This window comes from Gossypium arboreum, chromosome 8, assembly GCF_025698485.1.
Source record: "Gossypium arboreum isolate Shixiya-1 chromosome 8, ASM2569848v2, whole genome shotgun sequence".
NCBI lineage: Eukaryota > Viridiplantae > Streptophyta > Magnoliopsida > Malvales > Malvaceae > Gossypium > Gossypium arboreum.
Window position 1 is genome coordinate 102,321,749 of NC_069077.1, and position 20,442 is coordinate 102,342,190.

The window sequence follows — 20,442 nt, forward strand, 5'->3', positions numbered from 1 at the left end:
TGCACCAGCTTGTTCGGGATCCATAACTATAAAAGAAAACATTTTAAAATTGTCAAGAGTCGTCACACTATCAACACATAAGTATGGCATGTATAGCTAGACTCTTACTCATACTAAATATTCCGAGAACCGACTAAACATTTTCTCTGATACCAACAAATGAAATGCCCCAAACTCGAGACCATCGCCAGAGTCGAGCATGAGGTGTTAACGGACTTAATTCATTAATTTAACAGCTCAAACAATTTATTTTAGAACTTCCAGACAAGCTGGCTAACTGCGTCATAGTCACTTAAAAATTCATATCTCTATTTACAAAACTCGAAATCCAATTATGTAAATTTTTCCTGAAACTAAACTCATATATATATGAACTCAATTTTTTCTAGAATTTTTGGTCCAGCCAACTAGTACAGTTTATTAGTTAAACTCTCCACTATTTTAGGGTTCGACTACTCTGACCCCTGTGTATTACAAATTAAATATCTTCCTGTACAGAGCTTCAATTGTTATGACATTTGTTTCTCATAAAAGTAGACTCAATAAGGAATCTGTAAATGTAAATCATGACTTCTAATTATCTTTGTACAATTTTTGGTGGATTTCCAAAGCCAAAATAGGGGATCCAAAAATCGCTCTAGCCCTATTTTACAAAAATTTAAATATCTTATAAAATATCACTCATATACCTGTTTTGTTCTATCCATATGAAAATAGACTCATCAAGATTTAATTCTATATCTCATTCACTATCTAAATCCATTTCTACTATTTTTAGTGATTTTCCAAATTCACGTCATTATTACTATCCGATACTGTTTTAAAGCTAATTTCACCTTTTTCATGATTTCCATGGAATAACTAGCATTTAGGCATACATAACACCAAACATGTCCTTGAGCCATTCCAACAGCTAATCATTATCAAGCATTTACATACCATTCATCAGCCATATCATAATATCATACACACAAAATGGCTATGATGCTACACATGCCATACTCAAAATGAAACGTCTAGCTATACCAATATAATCCTTGTGATAGTGTGCCCGGACCTCCGATGTACTTTCGATCCCCAAGTTAGCTTGAAAAAACTATAAAAAAGAAGGAAAATAAAGGGGATAAGCATTAAGCTTAGTAATTTTGCATGCAAATAAATGACAACATTCATAATAATTATCTTACTACTTGGCATGATACTACTTAATGCAACTTCATTAATTGTCGTAGACATATTTTAAACTTCTTCACTTACTCACTGACTTAAATACTTACTTACTTAATCGAATTTATTAATACATTTTAATTAACTTTTTCCTTATCAAGCATACATGAACATTATGTACTTACCTTTGCTCTTCTAGCATGAACTTGTCTTACCTTTTTAGTATAACTCGTCTTACCTTACCTTACCTTGATATTCTCTTTAAATTTTAACATTAAACCACTTGGAATACTAAGGATACGCGGGTACCTTACGATTGCCATGACTTGTCATGGTCTTACGTGGTATCCTTTTGAAACTTACCATTGCCATGTCTTGACATGGTCTTACATGGTATCCTTGCCTTATGAACTCACCAATGCCATGCCTTGGCATGTTCTTATATAGGACCTTTGCCTTATAGTAACTTATCAATGCCATGTCTTGACATGGTCTTACATGATTTCCTTGCCTTAGAAACCTTACCAATTGCCATGCCTTGGCATGGTCTTACATGGTATCCTTAAACCCTAATGTCATGACATTTGTATCCTACACATTCCTAAGGTTCAACCGGGACTTTCTGAAATTACTTCTCCGTCAATTCATGCTTGAGTCTTCTTTGAATAATTTCATAAAATAAATATTCACATGCTGGAAATTAAAAAAATTAACATAAAATAATAGAATATTGCATTTATTTACCGTAAACTTACCTCGAAACAAAATACGATCAACTATATCGATTTAGTCCACTATCTTTTTCTTTCCCCGATCTAACTCGGGATTTTTTTTCTTCTTGATCTATAATAAAAAATTTATCTTATTTAATACTCACATTTATTAAAACAATCCTTGACCCAAACTTTGGAAAAATTACATTTTTACCCCTAAACTTTTACATATTTACACTTTTTCCCCAAGGCTCGGAAATTAAACTTCGCCCTATTTTCTTATGTTTTATGACATGCTGATCATTTTTCCCTCCTATGACAACATCAAATTCTCACTCTAACATGTACTTATGACTATTAGGTATTTTTACCGATTAAGCCATTTTACTCGTTTTCACTTAAAACCGAGTAGCACAAGTTGTCTAACATAATTGAAAACCTCATATTCTATCATAAAACACCAAAATACACAAATTTCACCTTTGGGTATTTTTCCAAATATGAACCCTAGGTTGAATTATTGCTAGAACTCCAAAAACGTAAAGAACATTAAAAACAGGGCTTGGAATCACTTACTATGGAGCTTGGAAGCTTGGAAAAAATCCTAGTTATGGAGAAACCTTGAAATTTCGGCCTAATGAAGAAGATGGACAAAAATTGGCTTTTAATTTTGCTTTTAATTCATCTTAATAACTAAATAACCAAAATGCCCTTAATTAAAAACTATGGTGTTTTATTTTCCTTTAGGTATTTTTGTCCAAACTATTATAATGGTCTAATTACTATCCAAGGACCTCCAGTTTAAAAACCCATTACTCACAAGTACTTAATACCTTTGTGAACTGGAACACACATTTTACAACTTTTGCAAGATAATCCTAAATATCAAATTGGACCCTCTATCGATAAAATTTCTAAACGAAATTTTCACACAATCATGCAATCATGCCATAGACCTTAAAATGATAATAAAATAAAATTTTCTACCTTGGTTTTGTGGTTTTGTAACCACTATTCCTTTTAGGCTCTATTTCGGGATGTTACAAGCCAAGCAAATCGACTAAATTGACTAGTCATCACATTTTGTAATCCGAGGTAACTTGTATGTAAATAATACAACTATATTGTTAATTATATATGCTTGAATTATTACAGCATAAATTACTTGATTGTGAAATTGAGAATCTATAATGATAAATGAGATAGTAGAATTTCTGTTAGAACCTTAGGAAGTAAATCGAATATTCATGCCATGACATTTGGGTCATGTCCGGGACATGCATCGGCCACATTATGATAGCCAGTGTAAGACCATGTCTGGGACATGGCATCAACATTGAGACGAGGGCTAGTGTAAGACACGTATGGGACATGCATTGGCCACGAGACATAAGTCAGTGTAAGACATGTCTGAGACATGCATCGACTACAAGAGGATAGTCAGTGTAAGACCATGTTTGGGAGATGGCATCGACTTGAGATATGAGCCAGTGTAAGACCGTGTTTAGGACATGGCATCGACACCTTACCCTATGCTTGAGTCTTATGTAATATTCGGTAGTATTCCGAATGGTTCAACGGTAAATGTTATGTTCTTAAGCTAACGAGGAAAGTATAACCATGTTGTGAGTGGTACAGGTACCTAATTGGTACGTATGAGATATGAGCTCAATATATAATATGTGTCTTGTATTGATGGTAATGAGTAAGTTATGCTTATGCCTACCTTGATGTTATGAACATGTTGATTATTGATAGATTTTTGTTGTATACTTACTTATATGCAACTTGCTAAGTTGTTATGCTTACTCCCTTCCCTTTTCATTTCCTTACAATGCCGTCTAACTAGCTCAAGGATCACCAAAAGTCAGAGATATCGATCACACTATCAACCGAAGCTTTCGGTATAGTTGGATTTATATTTTTGAATATGGCATGCATAGGACTTAGACTTTATTATTTTGTGTCATTGGGGTTTGGCCATATGTATTGGCTTGGGTTGGAAACCCTACAATTTGTATTAAACCTTGAATGATGGCTAACATTCATTTTGAATTTATAAAAGATGCATTATCATTGTTGAATGAATGTCTATTGTGGATGATTTGGTTACAGGAATTATGCCTCTTTTGGTATTGGTTGGTATTTGTATAGAACTACATATGTAAGGGTGGCAATGGGGCTTGGTAAATAGCCTTATATTGTCCACACGGGTAGGCATACGGGCTTGTGTCTAGGCCGTGTGTGACACACAGTCTACCCATGGGCGTGTGGTCCGGCGTGTGTCCCCTGCACCTAAAAATTTTAAGTCAGTATGCATGATAATAATGTGTCTCAGCCGTGTGAAGGGCACGGCCTAGCACATGGGCGTGTGCCTTGACCGTGTGACATTTTGGGGTTGTTGACATCAGAAACAGAATGTCCATGTTTTTGTACCCGGGCTAGTACACGGGCGTATCGTAGCCATATGAAGGACATGGGCCAGACACACGGGTGTGTGTCAGGCCGTGTGAAAACCCCTGTAGGTGTACATTTAAAATAAATTCCACACGAGTGGAGGACACGGGTGTGTCCTTATATTGCTTAGGCCGTGTGAGCCACACGGGCCATCAATGCGACCATATTTTATTAGCCACATGAGTGTGTGCCCCTTTCACATTGGCGTGCGCCCTTTTCACACGGGCATGTGCCCCTATGTCAAGTGACATTTTTCTATAGTTAGCAAAGTACCTGATTTGGTTCTGAGTGATTTACGATGTGTGTTTTGGGCCACGAAAGCCCATATTAAGGATATGTTGGTACGTTTGAGAAAATTTAAATTTGTCCAAGTCATGGGGACTCAGAAATGGTTGTAAGCACAAGTTTAAGTGAGGTAATGCCTCGTATTTCGTCACAGTGTAGGATACAGGTATGGGGTGTTACAATTGATCAACTTGTTGGTACTTTTGATGCTTTGTAAATATGGTATATGGCATGTATAGGCTAGTGTTATTGTGATATGTTTGAGTTATGAAAATTAGCCATGAGAGTTGCCTTATAAATAATGTAAATGTTTGGTATATTTTTAGCCATGTGAGGTGGTTTATAATGCCTTATGATTTGGTAAGCTTGGTATGGTTTTTATGATGGCTGGATGGTTAAATTATTTTGGTTAATTATCAATGATATGTCATGGTTGAAAGGGATTTGGCATATTTGTGTATTGGTTGATAAACTTTGGCTGCATTTTTGTGCTTAAAATTGTACCATATGAGCTTGTGTAGGTATGTGAAAAAATAGTGGTAAATTGGCTTTGTAAATGGCCTATTTTTGTCCACACGGGCAGAGACACGAACGTGTGTCTCAGCCGTGTGCGACACATGGTCATGCTACACAACTGTGTGTCCCCTGGTGTTGAAATTGAACTGAATTCAGTATGCTCCACACGCTTCACACACGGGCGTGTGATTGGCCATGTGACATAAGTTAGTATACCCCCCTAAATGGCACACGGTCTAGCACATGGGCGTGTGTGGCCATTTCATAGGGCACACATGCTGGACACACGGGTGTGTGGTTGGCTGTGTGACCCAAGTTAGAATACCCTCTAGTTTTAACATGGATTGGCACACTGGCGTGTCCTCGACCGTGTAATACAAGTCAGTATGTATGCCCTGTTTCCACATGGCCTAAGACATAGGCGTGTGATCTTTGTATGCATGAAAATTTTCTAAGTTTTCTAAAGTTTACAAATGCTATCGGTTTAGTTTCGAACGACTTCTAAAGCATGTTTAAGCCATCGTGGCCCGAATTAGGGACAATATGATTATATTGAATGATATATGTATATGAATATATGAATGTATGAGATTGGGATATTAAATGATGTGTATTCTTCGGTAATAACTCATAATCCTACTCCGATAATGGATACAGGTTAGGGGTGTTACATTTTATTGGTATCAGAGTTACGGTTTAGTCCATTCTAGGACTAACGTAGCCTGTATGAGAGTTTAGGTATACATTCCATATATACTATGCGATAGTGTGATGATTCCTGGCAGCTTAAATTGTGCTTTCGTATAGTAATGGATCCTAAAAGAGCCGTAGCTGATGATGTAGAAAGTAATGCACTCACTCCTGCTCAAAGGGCAGCGCCATTTGACTCTAGACCTATAACGAGTAGCCAAGAGGGAGAGGCTAAACAAGCCTTTTTCGATATAATGAGTGAGTTGTTCACGGATATCGTTCGAACGAATTCGGCTACTCAACAACCTCCACCCCTAGCTGCTCCTCCATAAATCCCTATTATTCCTCAAGTTATAGATTTGATAAGATTGAACAAGCTACCTGTAGATAAGATTCGAAAACATTGGGCTAAAGAGTTTTGAGCTACTGTTGATGATGATGTGGAGAGAGCTGAGTTCTGGCTCGAAAACATGATCCGAGTATTCAATGAATTATCTTGTATTCCTGATGTTTGTATCAAATGTATTGTATCTTTGCTAAGAGTTAATACGAATCAATGGTGTAAAACATTGATATCTGTGGTTCCTAGAGAATAGGTTACTTGGGAGTTTTTCCAATTCGAATTTCAAAAGAAGTACATGAATCGAAGATTCCTTGATCAGAGGCATAAAGAGTTTCTAGAGTTAAAATAAGGTCGTCTGACTGTCACTGAGTATGAAAGAGAATTCGTACGGTTAAGCAAGTATGCTCGGAAGTATGTTTCCACTGAAGAAATCATGTGCAAACATTTGTAGATGGATTTAATGAAGATATAAAATTACTAGTTGGAATTCTAGAGTTGAAAGAATTTGTCGTTCTAGTTGAGAGGGCTTGTAAATTCGAGGATCTAAGTAAAGAAAAGAGAAAGGCAGATTCAGAAGCTAAAGATTTGAGAAAAAGATCAATAAGTATGTCGTATCAATCTTTATCAAAGAAATTCTGAGACTCGTTTAATCATTCTAATGCATCAGTGGGAAATTCAAACAGAGATCGTGAAAGGCAACATTCAAGCTTTAAAGCTCCGACTATCTTGATAGTTAGTGTCGGGAGTGCAAAACCAAATCGACCCAAATATACATAGTGTGGAAAATGGCATTTCGGTGATTGTAAATTGAATGATCGGGCTTGTTTTAAATGTGGATTGTTAGATCATTTTATTAGAGATTGGCCATAGTTAGCTAAAAAAGATAACGCTCAGAGTATGAGGCTGAGTAATACTGCAGTTAGAGGTAGACAACATAGATATGCTGGTAATGTGAGTGGTAGTCAAAGATTGACAAAAGACTCTAATGTGAGGTCTGAGGCGTGAGCACTTACCCAAGCTTATGCTATCTGTGCACGAAAAGAGGCATTCGCGCCAGACGTGATTACCAATACTTTCACTCTCTATGGTACTAATGTGATTGCATTGATAGATCCAGGATCAACTCATTCTTATATGTGCATGAATTTAGTATTTAGTAAGACTTTTCCTGTAGAGTCTACTAAATTTGTGATTAGAGTATCGAACCCCTTAGGCAAATATGTTTTGGTTGACAAAGTCTTCAAGAATTGTCCATTAATGCATTAGGATTTCTGATGTTGTTGCCATTCAATGAATTTGATGTAATTTTGGGTATGGATTAGTTAATGGTGCACAATGCTATACTGAATTGTAGACGAAAGACAATTGAACTGGAATGTCAAAACAATGAGACTATTAGAATTGAATCTGATGATCTGAACAATTTGCCAGTTGTGATCTCATCTATGTTAGCTCAGAGATTTGTAAGAAAGGGGTGTGAAGCTTACCTTGCGTACGTAATTGATGTGAAAGTCATAGAAACAAAGATTAAATCAGTACCAGTTGTGTGCGAGTATCTAGATGTATTTCCCGAAGAGTTAGCAGGTTTACCACCTATCAGAGAAGTTGAGTTTGATGTTTAATTAGTATCGGGTACAACACTGATATCCATAGCTCTGTACAGAATGGCACTGATAGAGTTAAAAGAATTGCAAGCTCAGTTGCAAGAATTGACGGATAGAGGTTTTGCTAGACCGAGTTTCTCTCCTTGGGGTGCACCGGTATTATTTGTGAAAAAGAAAGACAGTACGTTGAGAATGTGTATTGACTACAGAAAATTGAATAAAATTACTATAAAGAACAAATACCCTCTACCGCGGATTGATGATTTATTTGATCATTTAAAAAGGCCAACAGTGTTTTCAAAAATTGGTTTGAGATCAGCTTATTACCAGTTGAGAGTTAAAGACTCCGATGTGCCAAAAACTGCATTTACAACAAGGTATGGACATTATAAATTTTTTGTTATGCCTTTCGGACTAACAAATGCTCCTGCAATTTTTATGGATTTGATGAATCAGTTATTCAGACCGTATTTAGACAGATTGTTATTGTATTCATTGATGACATTCTAATCTATTCGCGAGAAACTTTAAGAGATAAATAGTTGTTTGCAAAGTTTAGCAAATGTGAATTTTGGCTACGAGAGGTCAATTTTCTGGGACATTTAGTTTTAGCTGCAAGTATCGAAGTTGACCCGAGCAAAATATCTGTGATTATAGATTGGAAGCCTCTGAGAAATGTATCTGAAGTCGGTAGTTTTCTAGGACTAGCAGGCTATTATAGACGATTTGTGAAAGGTTTGTTGATGATTGCGACTATGATGTCAAGATTGCTTCAAAAAGATGTAAAGTTTGAGTGGCCTGAAAAGTGTTAGCAGAGTTTTGAATAGTTGAAAGCATTGTTGACAGAGGCTCTAGTTTTAGTTCAGCCTGAGTCGGGTAAGGAATCTTTAGTTTTCAGTAATGCATCGTTAAATGGCTTGGGTTGTGTTTTGATGTAGGAAGGCAAAGTTGTAGCTTATGCCTCGAGATAGTTAAAGCCGTATTAAAAGGATTATCCGACACACGATCTAGAATTGGTTGCGGTTGTGTTTGCATTGAAAATTTGGCTCCATTATTTGTTTGGTGAGAAATGTCATATCTATACCACTCACAAAAGTTTGAAATATCTGATGACTCAGAAATAATTGAATTTGTGACAGCAAAGATGGGTAGAATTGCTAAAAGACTATGAATTAGTGATTGATTATCATTCGAGGAAAGCAAATGTAGTTGCTGATGCATTGAGCCAAAAGTCTTTATTTGCTTTACGAGCTTTGAACACACAATTAGCTTTGTCTAACGATGGTTCAATATTAGCTGAGTTGAAAGCGAGACCATTATTTCTACAACAGATATGTGAAGCTCAAAAGTTTGTAATAAACTACAAGCAAAACAGCTTCAGTCTGAGTTAATTTCTGATTTAGAGTTTCATGTTGATTCTGATGATTGTTTGAGATTTAGAGATCGAATATGTGTTCCGAGAAATTCAGAGTTGATTCAGATGATTTTGAATGAAGCACATAGTAATTGTTTATCAGTACACCCGAGCAGCACGAAAATGTATATTGATTTGAAATAGTTTTATTGGTGGCATGGCATGAAATGAGATATCTCAGAATTTGTTTCAAAATGCTTGATATGTCAGCAAGTCAAAGCTGAGCACCAAGTGCCGTCAGGTTTATTACAGCCTATCATGATTCTTGAGTGGAAATGGGATAGAGTAACTATGGATTTTGTTTCGGGTTTGCCCTTAACACCGAAAAAGAAAGATGCGATATGGGTTGTTGTTGACAGATTGAAAAAATTGACTCATTTCATTCCTATACGCACAGATTGTTCACTTGATAAATGGGCTGAGTTCTATATTCCAGAGATTATTCGAATGCATGGAGTGCCACTATCTATTGTTTCAGATAAAGATCCGAGGTTCACATTGTAATTTTGGAAGAAATTGCAAGAAGCTTTAGGTACAAAGCTGCATGTTAGCACTGCATTTCACCTGCAAATAGATGGTCAATCAGAGCTAGTTATTCAGATACTTGAGAATATGTTACGTTGTCGCATTCTTGAGTTTGAAGGTAGCTGGGAAAAATATTTACCGTTGATTGAATTTGCTTACAATAATAACTTTCAATTGAGTATAAAGATGGAACCGTACGAAGCTTTATACGGTTGTAAATGTCAAATGTCGTTGTATTGGAGTGAGCTTAACGAAAGTAAGATCCATGGGGTTGATCGATCGAGAGGCGAAGAAAAGTGAAAGTAATTGCAATAGTCAAAGCGACTTGATTGATGAAATCTTACATAAACTTGAAGCGAAGATATTGAGTTTTAGATCGGGGATAGAGTGCTTCTGAAAGTGTCACCGTGGAAAAAGATATTACGGTTTGGTTGAAAAGGGAAATTGAGTCTGCGATTCATCGGACCATTGAGATTATCGAGTGAGGCGGACCAGTTGCTTATCCATTATATTTACTATCTGAGTTAAAGAAAATACATAATGTATTTCATGTGGCGATGCTTCGACGATACCGATCTGACCCTGCACATGTCATTTCCCTGACTGAGGTTGAAATTCAATCAGATATGTCATATGCTGAAAAATCGATTCAAATTTTAGCTAGTAAAATCAAAGAGTTGAGAAATAAAAGAATAGCATTAGTGAAAGTCTTGTGGCATTGTCACGAGGTTGAGGAAGCTACTTGGGAACCTGAGGATGCTATGAGAAAGCAATACCATAACCTTTTCACTGGTAAGATTTTCGGGAACGAAAATCCCTAAGGAGGACAAGTTGTAACAACCTAATTTTTGACTAAATCAGAATAGTGGTTTCGAAACCACAAATATGAGGTCAAAAAATTATTTTTATATTATTCTTGGTGTTTACAGCATGATAGTATATATGTGTAAAAATTTCGTAAGCTAATTTTATCGTTTAATAGCTTGATTTGATAAAAAGGACTAAATCGCGTATAATGCAAAACTTGCATTCTAATTGTTAAGGTGTCTAATTGCTATGATTTGTTAAATGAAAGGTCTTTATAATGTTATTAGACCATTGATAGTGGAATTTGACATAGATGGCCTTATATTTGATGATTAAAATGTTTATTAATTAAGGTTAATTTAGTAAATTGTAAATTAAGTTTAATTAAATAAAATAAAAGCCATTTTCATACTATCATCTTCTTCAATAGCCGAATGTAAGGAAGAAAATAAGGACTTTAAAGCATTGAAGGTTCGACCATTGTTGTTTAAGCATATCAAGAATGAAAGAAATCAGATTTAGATTAGGGAAAATCAAAGGTTATTGAATAGTCGATCCAGTTCATTTATCCCGAAAACAAGGTAAGTTAATATGCAAATAAATGTCTTTAAATTGAATTATATATATTTAATTGTCATTGAAGTACTATGAAAGTTAAATAATCAAATACGAGCAAGAATCGATAGGGTTACAATATCAAAAAGTCTCATACGAACCTTAAGAATAGTATAGGATACGAATGTCATGACATTAGGATTAAGGAGATGTGATTATGTGTAAGACCATGTCTGGGACATTGGCATCATTATGTGATTACGTGTAAGACCAAGTCTGGGACATTGGCATCGCTATTTGATTTCGTGTAACACCATAGCTGGGCTATCAGCATCGATATGTGATAACATGTAAGACTATAGCTGGGATATGGCATTGTAAGAGCTATATGTGATTTTCGAGTATCCTTAAGAATTCCAAAAGGTTCAACAGGAAAAGTCAAGTCGAGAAAGAATGTGTGAATGAGTTAAGTGACTCAGGTAAGTATGAGATTCATACAAGTATTGAAAAGGGAAGTATTTGATAAATTCACTTATGATATTGAATATGTATACATTGAGAAACGTTTGTGAGCTTATATGTGCTTACTCATAGTTTGCCTATGGATGGAAATGAGTTTGATTCATGTGGTAATTTTATTTGTATATGGCTTACTATGCTTTTAAAGCTTACTTTGTGTGTTCTTTCCTTGTTTTATGGATAATCGAAGCTAGCTCAGACTCGGTGATCATCAGGAACATCATCACACTATCGATCAACTTGTTGGTACTTTTGATGTTTTGTAAATATAGTGTATGGCATGTATAGGCTAGTGTTATTGTGATATGTTTAAGTTATAAAAATTAGCCATGAGAGTTTGCTTATAAATGATGTAAATGTTTGGTATATTTTTAGACATGTAAGGTGGTTTATAATGCCTTATGATTTGGAAAGCTTGGTATGGTTTTTATGATGGCTAGATGGTTACATTGTTTTGGTTAATTATCAATGATATGTCATGATTGAAAGGGATTTGGCATATTTTGTGTATTGGTTGATAAACTTTGGCTGCATTTTTGTGACTTAAAATGGTTCTGTATGAGCTTATTTAGGTATGTGCGAAAAGGGTGGCAAATTGGCTTTGCAAATAGCCTATTTTTGTCCATACGGGTAGAGACACAGGCGTGTGTCTCATCCGTGTGTGACACACGGTCAAGCTACACGACCGTGTGTCTCCTGGTGTTAAAATTGAATTGAAGTCAGTATGCTCCACACGGCTTCACACACGGGCGTGTGACTGGCCTTGTGACATAAGTCAGTATACCCCCATAAATGGCACAACGTCTAGTACATAGGTATGTATGGCCATTTCATAGGGCACACGGGCTGGACACACAGGCGTGTGGTTGGCCGTGTGACCCAATTCAGAATACCCTCCAGTTTTCACACGGACAGGCACACCGGCGTGTCCTCAGCTGTGTGATGCAAGTCAGTATGTATACCCTGTTTCCATACGGCCTAAGACACGAGCATGTCTACTAGCCGTGTGAGGCACACGGCTTATTTCACATGGGCGTGTGATATCTGTATGCATGAAAATTTTTTAAGTTTTCCAAAGTTTACAAATGTTTTCGGTTTAGTCCCAAACCACTTCTAAAGCATGTTTAAGGCCTCGTAAGCCCTAATTAGGGACAATATGATTATATTGAATGACATATGTATATGAATATATGAATGTATGAGATTTGGATATTAAATGATGTGTATTATTCGGTAATAACTCGCAATCCCACTCTAGCAATGGATACGGGTCAAGGGTGTTACATACACGACTTAGAACACAGATGTGTGTCCTTGCTGTGTGAAACTTGCACCTAATTTTGACAGAATTTAATTAACGACACGGCCTAGCACACGGGCGTGTGGTATGGCCATTTTCACAAGTCATAGAGTTACATGGGTACGAACACGTCCCGCAGCACGGGCGTGTCCCAGAGTCACATAGGCATGCCCCTTAAACCACACGGGCATGTGAGCCCTGTAAGTTCTAAAGCTTTTGAAATGTCGCGAAAATTTCTTAGAGTTTTTGATTAAGTCCTGACTTGATTCTAATCTCTTATTGGGTCCCGAGGGTCCATTTAAGGGATGTTATGAATAATCTTGAAAAATGAATAGTGAATGACATGAATTATTTGAAAAACATTATGAATGTTTTGGTAATGCTCTGTAACCCTATTCCGGTGACTGATACGGGTTAGGGGTGTTACATATAGTGACTTTGAATGGCATATTGGTTAGATGAGGTAGGATGTTTGAAATGGTATGTTTAGGTTTGTTTGAATTATGTTTAAATCCCTTGAATAAAATGATATACTTGGTTAGATATGGTTTGGCTTTGAAATGACATGTTTTTAGGTTCAATTTATGGATCACACAGCTTGGGAGATGGGCTATCATACGGCCGTGTGACACACAAGGCCTGGCTACATGTCCTTTTTCATTTGAAATTTCTTAGTATTTTAAGTCAGTGAGTTACATGACCTAGCACACAACTTGCGACACAGCCATGTGTGGCAACTCAGAGAGTTATACGGCCTACAACATGGCCATGTGACCCTACTCAATGAGTTACACAGGTGAGGACATAGGTTGGGACATTGCCATGTGTCCCTTGTTCAGTTGTTACATAGCTTGGTGATCACGAGGTTTCATGATAGGTTTTAAATATTTATAATTACTCGTTCTTGAACTAACTATTATCGCGATGTAGGCAAGCGCACCTATCAAACAATAGTATAGTAATGGCAAGACAAGGATATCGTACCCAAGGGAACCAAAAGTACTAGTAATGACTGTCTTTTTATTATCTAGCCTAAGAATAATGGGATTTTGTTTTAATTTAACTAATTATCTAAACTAAGAACGCACAGAGAAAAGAATTGGGGAATTGCTTTTGGGAAAATCGATTGACATGAGACAATACCTAAGGAAAAATCAACCTAGACTTTACTTGTTATTCTGGCTCTGAACCGGACAATTTATTCATTCAACTTGTTTCGTAGAGATCCCTAAGTTATGTTATTATCCCTATTCAAGACTAATAACGTCTAATCCCTAAATTGAATAACTGAGACTTTTCTCTAATTAACACTCTAGGGTTGCATTATCTCGATCTATGGATCCCTTTATTAGGTTTCACCCTAATCTGGAAAAATCTTGTCACCCTATGTCTAGGCACGCAATCAACTCCGCTTAATTATGACAAAAATACTCTTAGACAGGGTCTATTCCTCCTCTGAATAAGAGCATGTCTTGAATTAGTATCCTGGGATATCGAAACAAGAATTAAGAACAAGTCAAATATTTATCATACGATTTAGAAAATAATAACAAGATTCGTCTTAGGTTTCATTCCCCTTAGGTAATTAGAGGATTTAGTTCATAACTAAATAAGAAAACATATCAGAATAATAAAGAATACAAAACATAAAGAAAACCCAAAACTCCTGAAAGGAAATTGAGGAAAGATCTTTAGTCTTGATGATGAATTTGGCTTCTGAGATGGATCAATTGGCTTCCTTGGGGTAATTCCTTACCCCCTTATTCTCCGTATCCCTTTTTCTCCTCTTCTAGGGTGTATTTATAGGCTTTGGAATGCCTAAAAGCCCTCAAAAATGGCCTTTTCCGAATTGGACTTAACTTACGCTCGACAGGGACACGCCCGTGTGACATGCCCGTGTGCGATTACTTCAGGCTGTGTTCGAGCCTGTTAGAATGGCACGGCCTTGTGCTATGCCTGTGTGGGTCGTGCTCCAATTCTTCCAAATTGACACGGCCGTGTGGTCTGCCCGTGTGAGGAGGTCCGGGCCATGTTGATTTCGTCCTTTTGCTCTCCTATGCTCTCCTAAGTGTAAAACATGAAATTAAAGCATTAGGAGCATTGAATTCACCAATTCTAATGGAAAATCATCCATTAAATGCGTTAAACATGGGGGAAAAATATGTATAAATTACGCTTTATCAAATACCCCCACACTTAAGCATTTGCTTGTCCTCAAGAAAAATTCTCAACTCATAATCAAAATAAATTCTCCTCAACTTATAATTTCTATCAATAATATCTCAAATTAATCCATAGGTAATCATACATTGAGAATTTAACAAAAAGAACATAAAAGTTTCAATCATTCCAAGTTGAGCATTTTATTCTAAAAACATAGGTGTCTTCCCTCATCTAAGTAATTACCTTTGATTCAGGATATCATAGAGTTTCATATCCTCACTAAAGGTTCACTCAAATCACTCGAGGTGTTTAAGGACAATAAATGAAGCACTCAATAGTCAATAATGAAAAGTCATTACCATAGGCTTGCATGAAAATCAAATCTCCACCACTATAATTTAAGATGATATATCAATAAAAAAGGTCTTTAGAGGGTTGTAATGAGGCTTGGTTAGGGGGTGTGGTCACAAGCTGAAGGAAAGTATTAGAATCGAGATTGAATTGAAAATTGCCTAATTAGAAAAAGAGTTAATCTTCACTTGCATACAACAGAGCTTCTCTCAGAATATGAAATTATAGATATGCATACATAGTTTTAGTTTTTTTTTTAAAGAACAAGTTAAATATTTATAGACTAACTTATTACAAACAAGACATAGCTAAGCAATTTCCTCTACTCAAATCTCGACAAAAATAAGGATTAAATTAGGGGGTTTCAACAATAATGGGTTAAAGGTTAATATTAAGGGTAATACAAGAAATGGCTTATTAGGCTCAAGGGGGTTTACTAGAGGTTAATCGTGGAGGTAGGCTTTTCATGGCATGAGTGGGTTAATCTTAAGTGCCTTAATCATTTTGATATATCAAATCAAATGGTGTGGTCTCGACATGCATAATCAAGCAAGTTCTAGAATAACATTTCAATACGGACGCACTCAAAGCAATAATAAAAGTAAGCATGAAAGGATGAATAGATGCTCAAATGGCTCAAAAAATCTCACAAAAATTATGGCTTTTTGATGTTTAGGCTCGTGAATTCAAATTCAAAGTAATACCTAGTCTTGGGGAAACAACCTATAATTTTAAATTCTTAAAAATCAACTTATCATGCTTGATTCTCTAATGTCTTAAAGTTTAAACAATCAATGCATAAATGCCTACATTTTAATTCAAGATATATCAATCAAAATCATAAATCAATTAAAATTTATCCTAAATACGATATGAGAGTTTTTCAAGAGAACAAGATGATTATTTAAGGATTTTTCTGATAATGAAATAAATACCCCCACACTTAAGATGTACATTGCCCTCAATATACAAAGGTAGATGTTAGAGTATAAAAATTAGATAGGGAGAGAAGTGAAACTTCCTGTATGATGAATTCCTCGAACTTAGAGTTTTGGAGAGTGATCGGTACTAGAGTGAAGGAGGATACTCCGGCGGTCGTAGAGGTTCATTAGGCCATAAGTCCTACGCCAAAAGAATATTATATCTGGTGGTAGCTATGGTCGTGGTCGAGCAGGACATGGCAGTCAAGGAGAACCTTTCCTAGTAGAGTTTTAGTTTCTATGTGATGATGAGCTTAAGAATCCTATATAACTGTGATGAAGTCAGGAACTTTTTAAGGGATATTAGGAAGAATAAGTACTCGAAAAGAAATAACTGAAATTAAAAATAAAATTCTAAAATCTAACAATAAAAATTAGTTTCAATACAAATTAAAAACAATAAATAAATATTTCTAAACATCTTCATCGCTAGATGGTTCGCGGGGTGGGACTGGCGATGAGATGTGGAGGTGCTGACAAATCTACTGTAGAGTAGCATCAATGTTGTCAAATCATTAAAAACACTGATGCTCGAATTGGGTGAGGCACTTAGAGATGTCAGCATATGATGCTGCCGCATGAACTGGACGAGAGGGTGGTGGTGGCTGAGTCGGTAGGTCCTCATGCTGTGGGGGGACATCATTAGGAATGTCCTCGTAGGCCTCCCCCTCGATAGATTGGGCAAGATGATACTGGGGAGGGGAGGTTCCTCGGCGCCTCTTGATCATCCTCATGCTAAGCTACTCGAGATGCATTGTTGAGACATCTGCCCATTCGATGCAGCAGCCTGCTGCTAAAAGTCGGGCCCGAAGTATTTGGAAGGGCTCTTCTTGGGGCCTTCGTGGAAACTGTAGGAGAGGGAAAATAGATGGGGAAGTGAGAATTAATGCAGGGGAAGTGGATTTTAGGATGGTTTTGGGGGTTGGGGAAATGAGAAGCTGGGGAATGGTGACCGGGATAGGAATTAGGGAGTGGAGAAGGGGAGATTTCATCTAGGGTTTTGAAAGGAAGAAGAAAATGAACTGTGATTTGCTTATATAGGAGAGGTGCACATGGCCTAGGGCCACGCCCGTGTACTCTAAAAGTGAGCCCGTGTTTTTCAAATTTTTCAATTTAGGTCGTGCCCGGCTACTACCCCAGGCCCGTGTGTCTGGGGCGTGTGTGGTACACGGCCATGTCGCACGATCGTGCCTAGCTTTGTTCACTTCTCCCACGCCCGTGTGTTAGGGTACCACACCCGTTTTCACCTATCAAGTTCACCCATAGCCATGTCGCATGGCCATGGGGATTTATCGCATCCCGTGTTTTGGAGAAATCATGTCCTACTTCCACACGGCTGTATCGCACGGTCGTGTCTCTTCCCCTGTTTGGCCACGGCTTTAGGTACACCCATGTGCTTGCCCGTGTGTGCTGAAAAACTTTGCAATTCAAAGATAAAGTTAATGATTCAAAGTGTTAGAAATTAAAAATAAAGAAATCAAAATATGTTAGTGCTCGGGTTGCCTCCCGAGAAGCGCTTATTTATAGTCTAAGCTTGACTTACCTCTCTGGTTGAAAAATCATGGTGGTTCAAGGAGTTCGTACTCCTCATTCCTGTTATCAGTCCTGACAAAATAAGGTTTTAATCGAGTGTTGTTTACCTTAAAAGTGCCAAACTTGGGATGAATCACCTCCACCGTACTGAATGGAAAAATACTGAGTACCGTAAGAGGGGTTTCCTCATTTGGTGTGGTAGTGACAATGTGGGGGTCTGCAGTATCTAGTAAGACTTTATCACCAACCTTAAGTTGATTCAAAGAGGTATCGAACTCCTTCTGGCATAATTTTGGTTTATCACGTGTTCTTGGTTTATGTGCTCTCCATTCGTCTAGCTCCTCTATCCGTAGCCTTCGTTCTTCATGAATGTGTCCTCTATCATTTCTAGAACATGGCTCATGAACTTTTTTAAAACTTAATTTCTGCAAAGTAGGTTGTGTCATATTGTCAGTTTTAGTAGACTGGTGTGGACTATTACCTTCAATGTTTGATGTGATGCCAGAAGTACGAGCTTTAAGGGTGATCTTTTCGTCTCTCACACGAAGTGTAAGCTCACCTATGCCAACATTAATAACTATTTTAGCAGTTGCTAAAAAGGGCCTCCGTAAAATCAAAGGGGTGTTATTATCCTCCTCTATGACAATGAAATCAACGGGAAATATGAACTTAACTACTTTCACTAGTACATCTTCAATAATACCCCTAGGAAATCTTATAGTTTTATCTGCCAATTGAATGCTCATCCTAGTTTGTTTAGGTTTCCCAAGACCTAGTTGCTTAAACATTTTGTAAGGTACGATGTTAATATTAGCCCCTAAATCAGCTAATGCATGATTTATATCTAAACTACCAATTAGGCAAGGAATTGTAAAACTCCCTGGATCTTTCAATTTGTGGGGTAGCTTATTCTGTAGAATAGTTGAGCAGACTGCGTTTAGCTCCACATATGACCAACTTCCGCTTATTTATTAAAAGCTCTTTTAAAAATTTCATTGCATTTGGCATCTGCAACAAAGCTTCAATAAACGGTAAGTTAATATGTAATTTTTTAAAAAGTTTAAGGAATTTATCGAATTGTTCGTCTGAGCGGTCTTTCCTTGTCGCGTTAGGGTATGCAGCACGAGGTCTATATTCTTAATTCACCGTTTTGTTATGACTTATCTCACATTTACCTTTGCTCACCACAGTTTCTTGCATCAATTCTGGCTCATGCGCAATGAATCCTTCCTTATCTTGAGTACTAATTACGTTGAGGTGTTCCCTTGGGTTAGGTTCAGTATTGCTTGGTAAGCTACCTTGTGGTCGTACAGAGACTAGTTTGGATAGCTGGCCTATCTGAGTTTCGAGTCCTTGGATCGATGCTTGTTGATTTTTAAGTGCTGTGTTGGTATTTTGGAAACGGGTTTCTGACACTGATATGAATTTTGAGAGCATCTCCTCAAGGTTCAGTTTCTTCTCTTCTTGATAGTGTGGCTGTTGAAAACCTGGAGGATGTTGTGGCTTTTGATTCCCTTGACCTCCCAGGAGAAATTTGGGTGGTTCCTCCAACTTGTATTATAAGTATTACTGTATGGGTTATTTTCAAATCTAAAGTTATTGTTACCCATATAGTTGACTTGTTCTTCTTCGGTTGTAGGATTGAAAGTTTGATATTCTGTATGCACACCTCCTCCACTTGACTCATACCTCATTACTGGATGTACCTGCGTAGAACCAAGTAAACCATCAATCTCTTTTTTGAGAAGTTCTAGCTAATTTGACAGTATAGTAACTGAGTCGACGTTAAAAACGCCGGCTGTTTTCGTTGGCTTTGTCGTCACAACTTGCCACTGATAGTTATTCAGTGACATCTCCTTTATAAACTCATAGGCATCTTCCAGTGTTTTATTATTGATGGTTCCGCCAACAGCTGAGTCAGCCATTTGCCGAGTTGAAGGATTTAGACCATTGTGGAATGTTTGTACTTGAAGCCAAAGCGGTAACCCATGGTGAGGGCATCTTCTTAGTAAGTCCTTGTATCTCTCCCATGCATTGTAAAGTGTTTCTAAATCCATCTGCATAAAAGAAGAGATATCATTACATAATTTAGCCATTTTAGTCGGCGAAAAATCTTTTAGTAAAAATCTTTCGATCATTTATTCCCAAGTAGTAATTGACCCTCGTGGTAACGAGTTCAAGCACTGTTTAGCTTTGTTTCTCAGTGAAAAGGGAAATAACCAAAGACGAATGGCATCATCAGAAATGCCATTTAAATGTATCGCAAAATTCCCTAAAGTTTGCTAAGTGAGCGTTGGGATCTTCATCCTGCAAACCATCAAACTGAACAAACTCTTGTATCATTTGAATTGTGTTAGGTTTTAGTTCAAAAGTATTTTCAGCTACAGCCGATCTAACTATGCTAGATTCAGTTCTTATTAGAGAAGGTTTAGCGTAATCATACATAGTACGCGGAGCAAGATTTTGATTAGCCGCAATTGCAGGAGGTAGCTGATTGCCTTGGTTTTCAGCCATCTCTTC

At 37.1% G+C, this 20,442-nt stretch overlaps 1 non-coding gene across 1 annotated transcript; it reads left to right on the forward strand.

The window, feature by feature from the left end:
- The first annotated feature begins 19,905 nt into the window (after positions 1-19,905).
- Positions 19,906-20,012, forward strand: LOC128280258 (small nucleolar RNA R71). The gene has a single exon (XR_008270438.1). It is a non-coding gene; the product is annotated as a small nucleolar RNA R71 (small nucleolar RNA).
- The last annotated feature ends 430 nt before the right edge of the window (positions 20,013-20,442 follow it).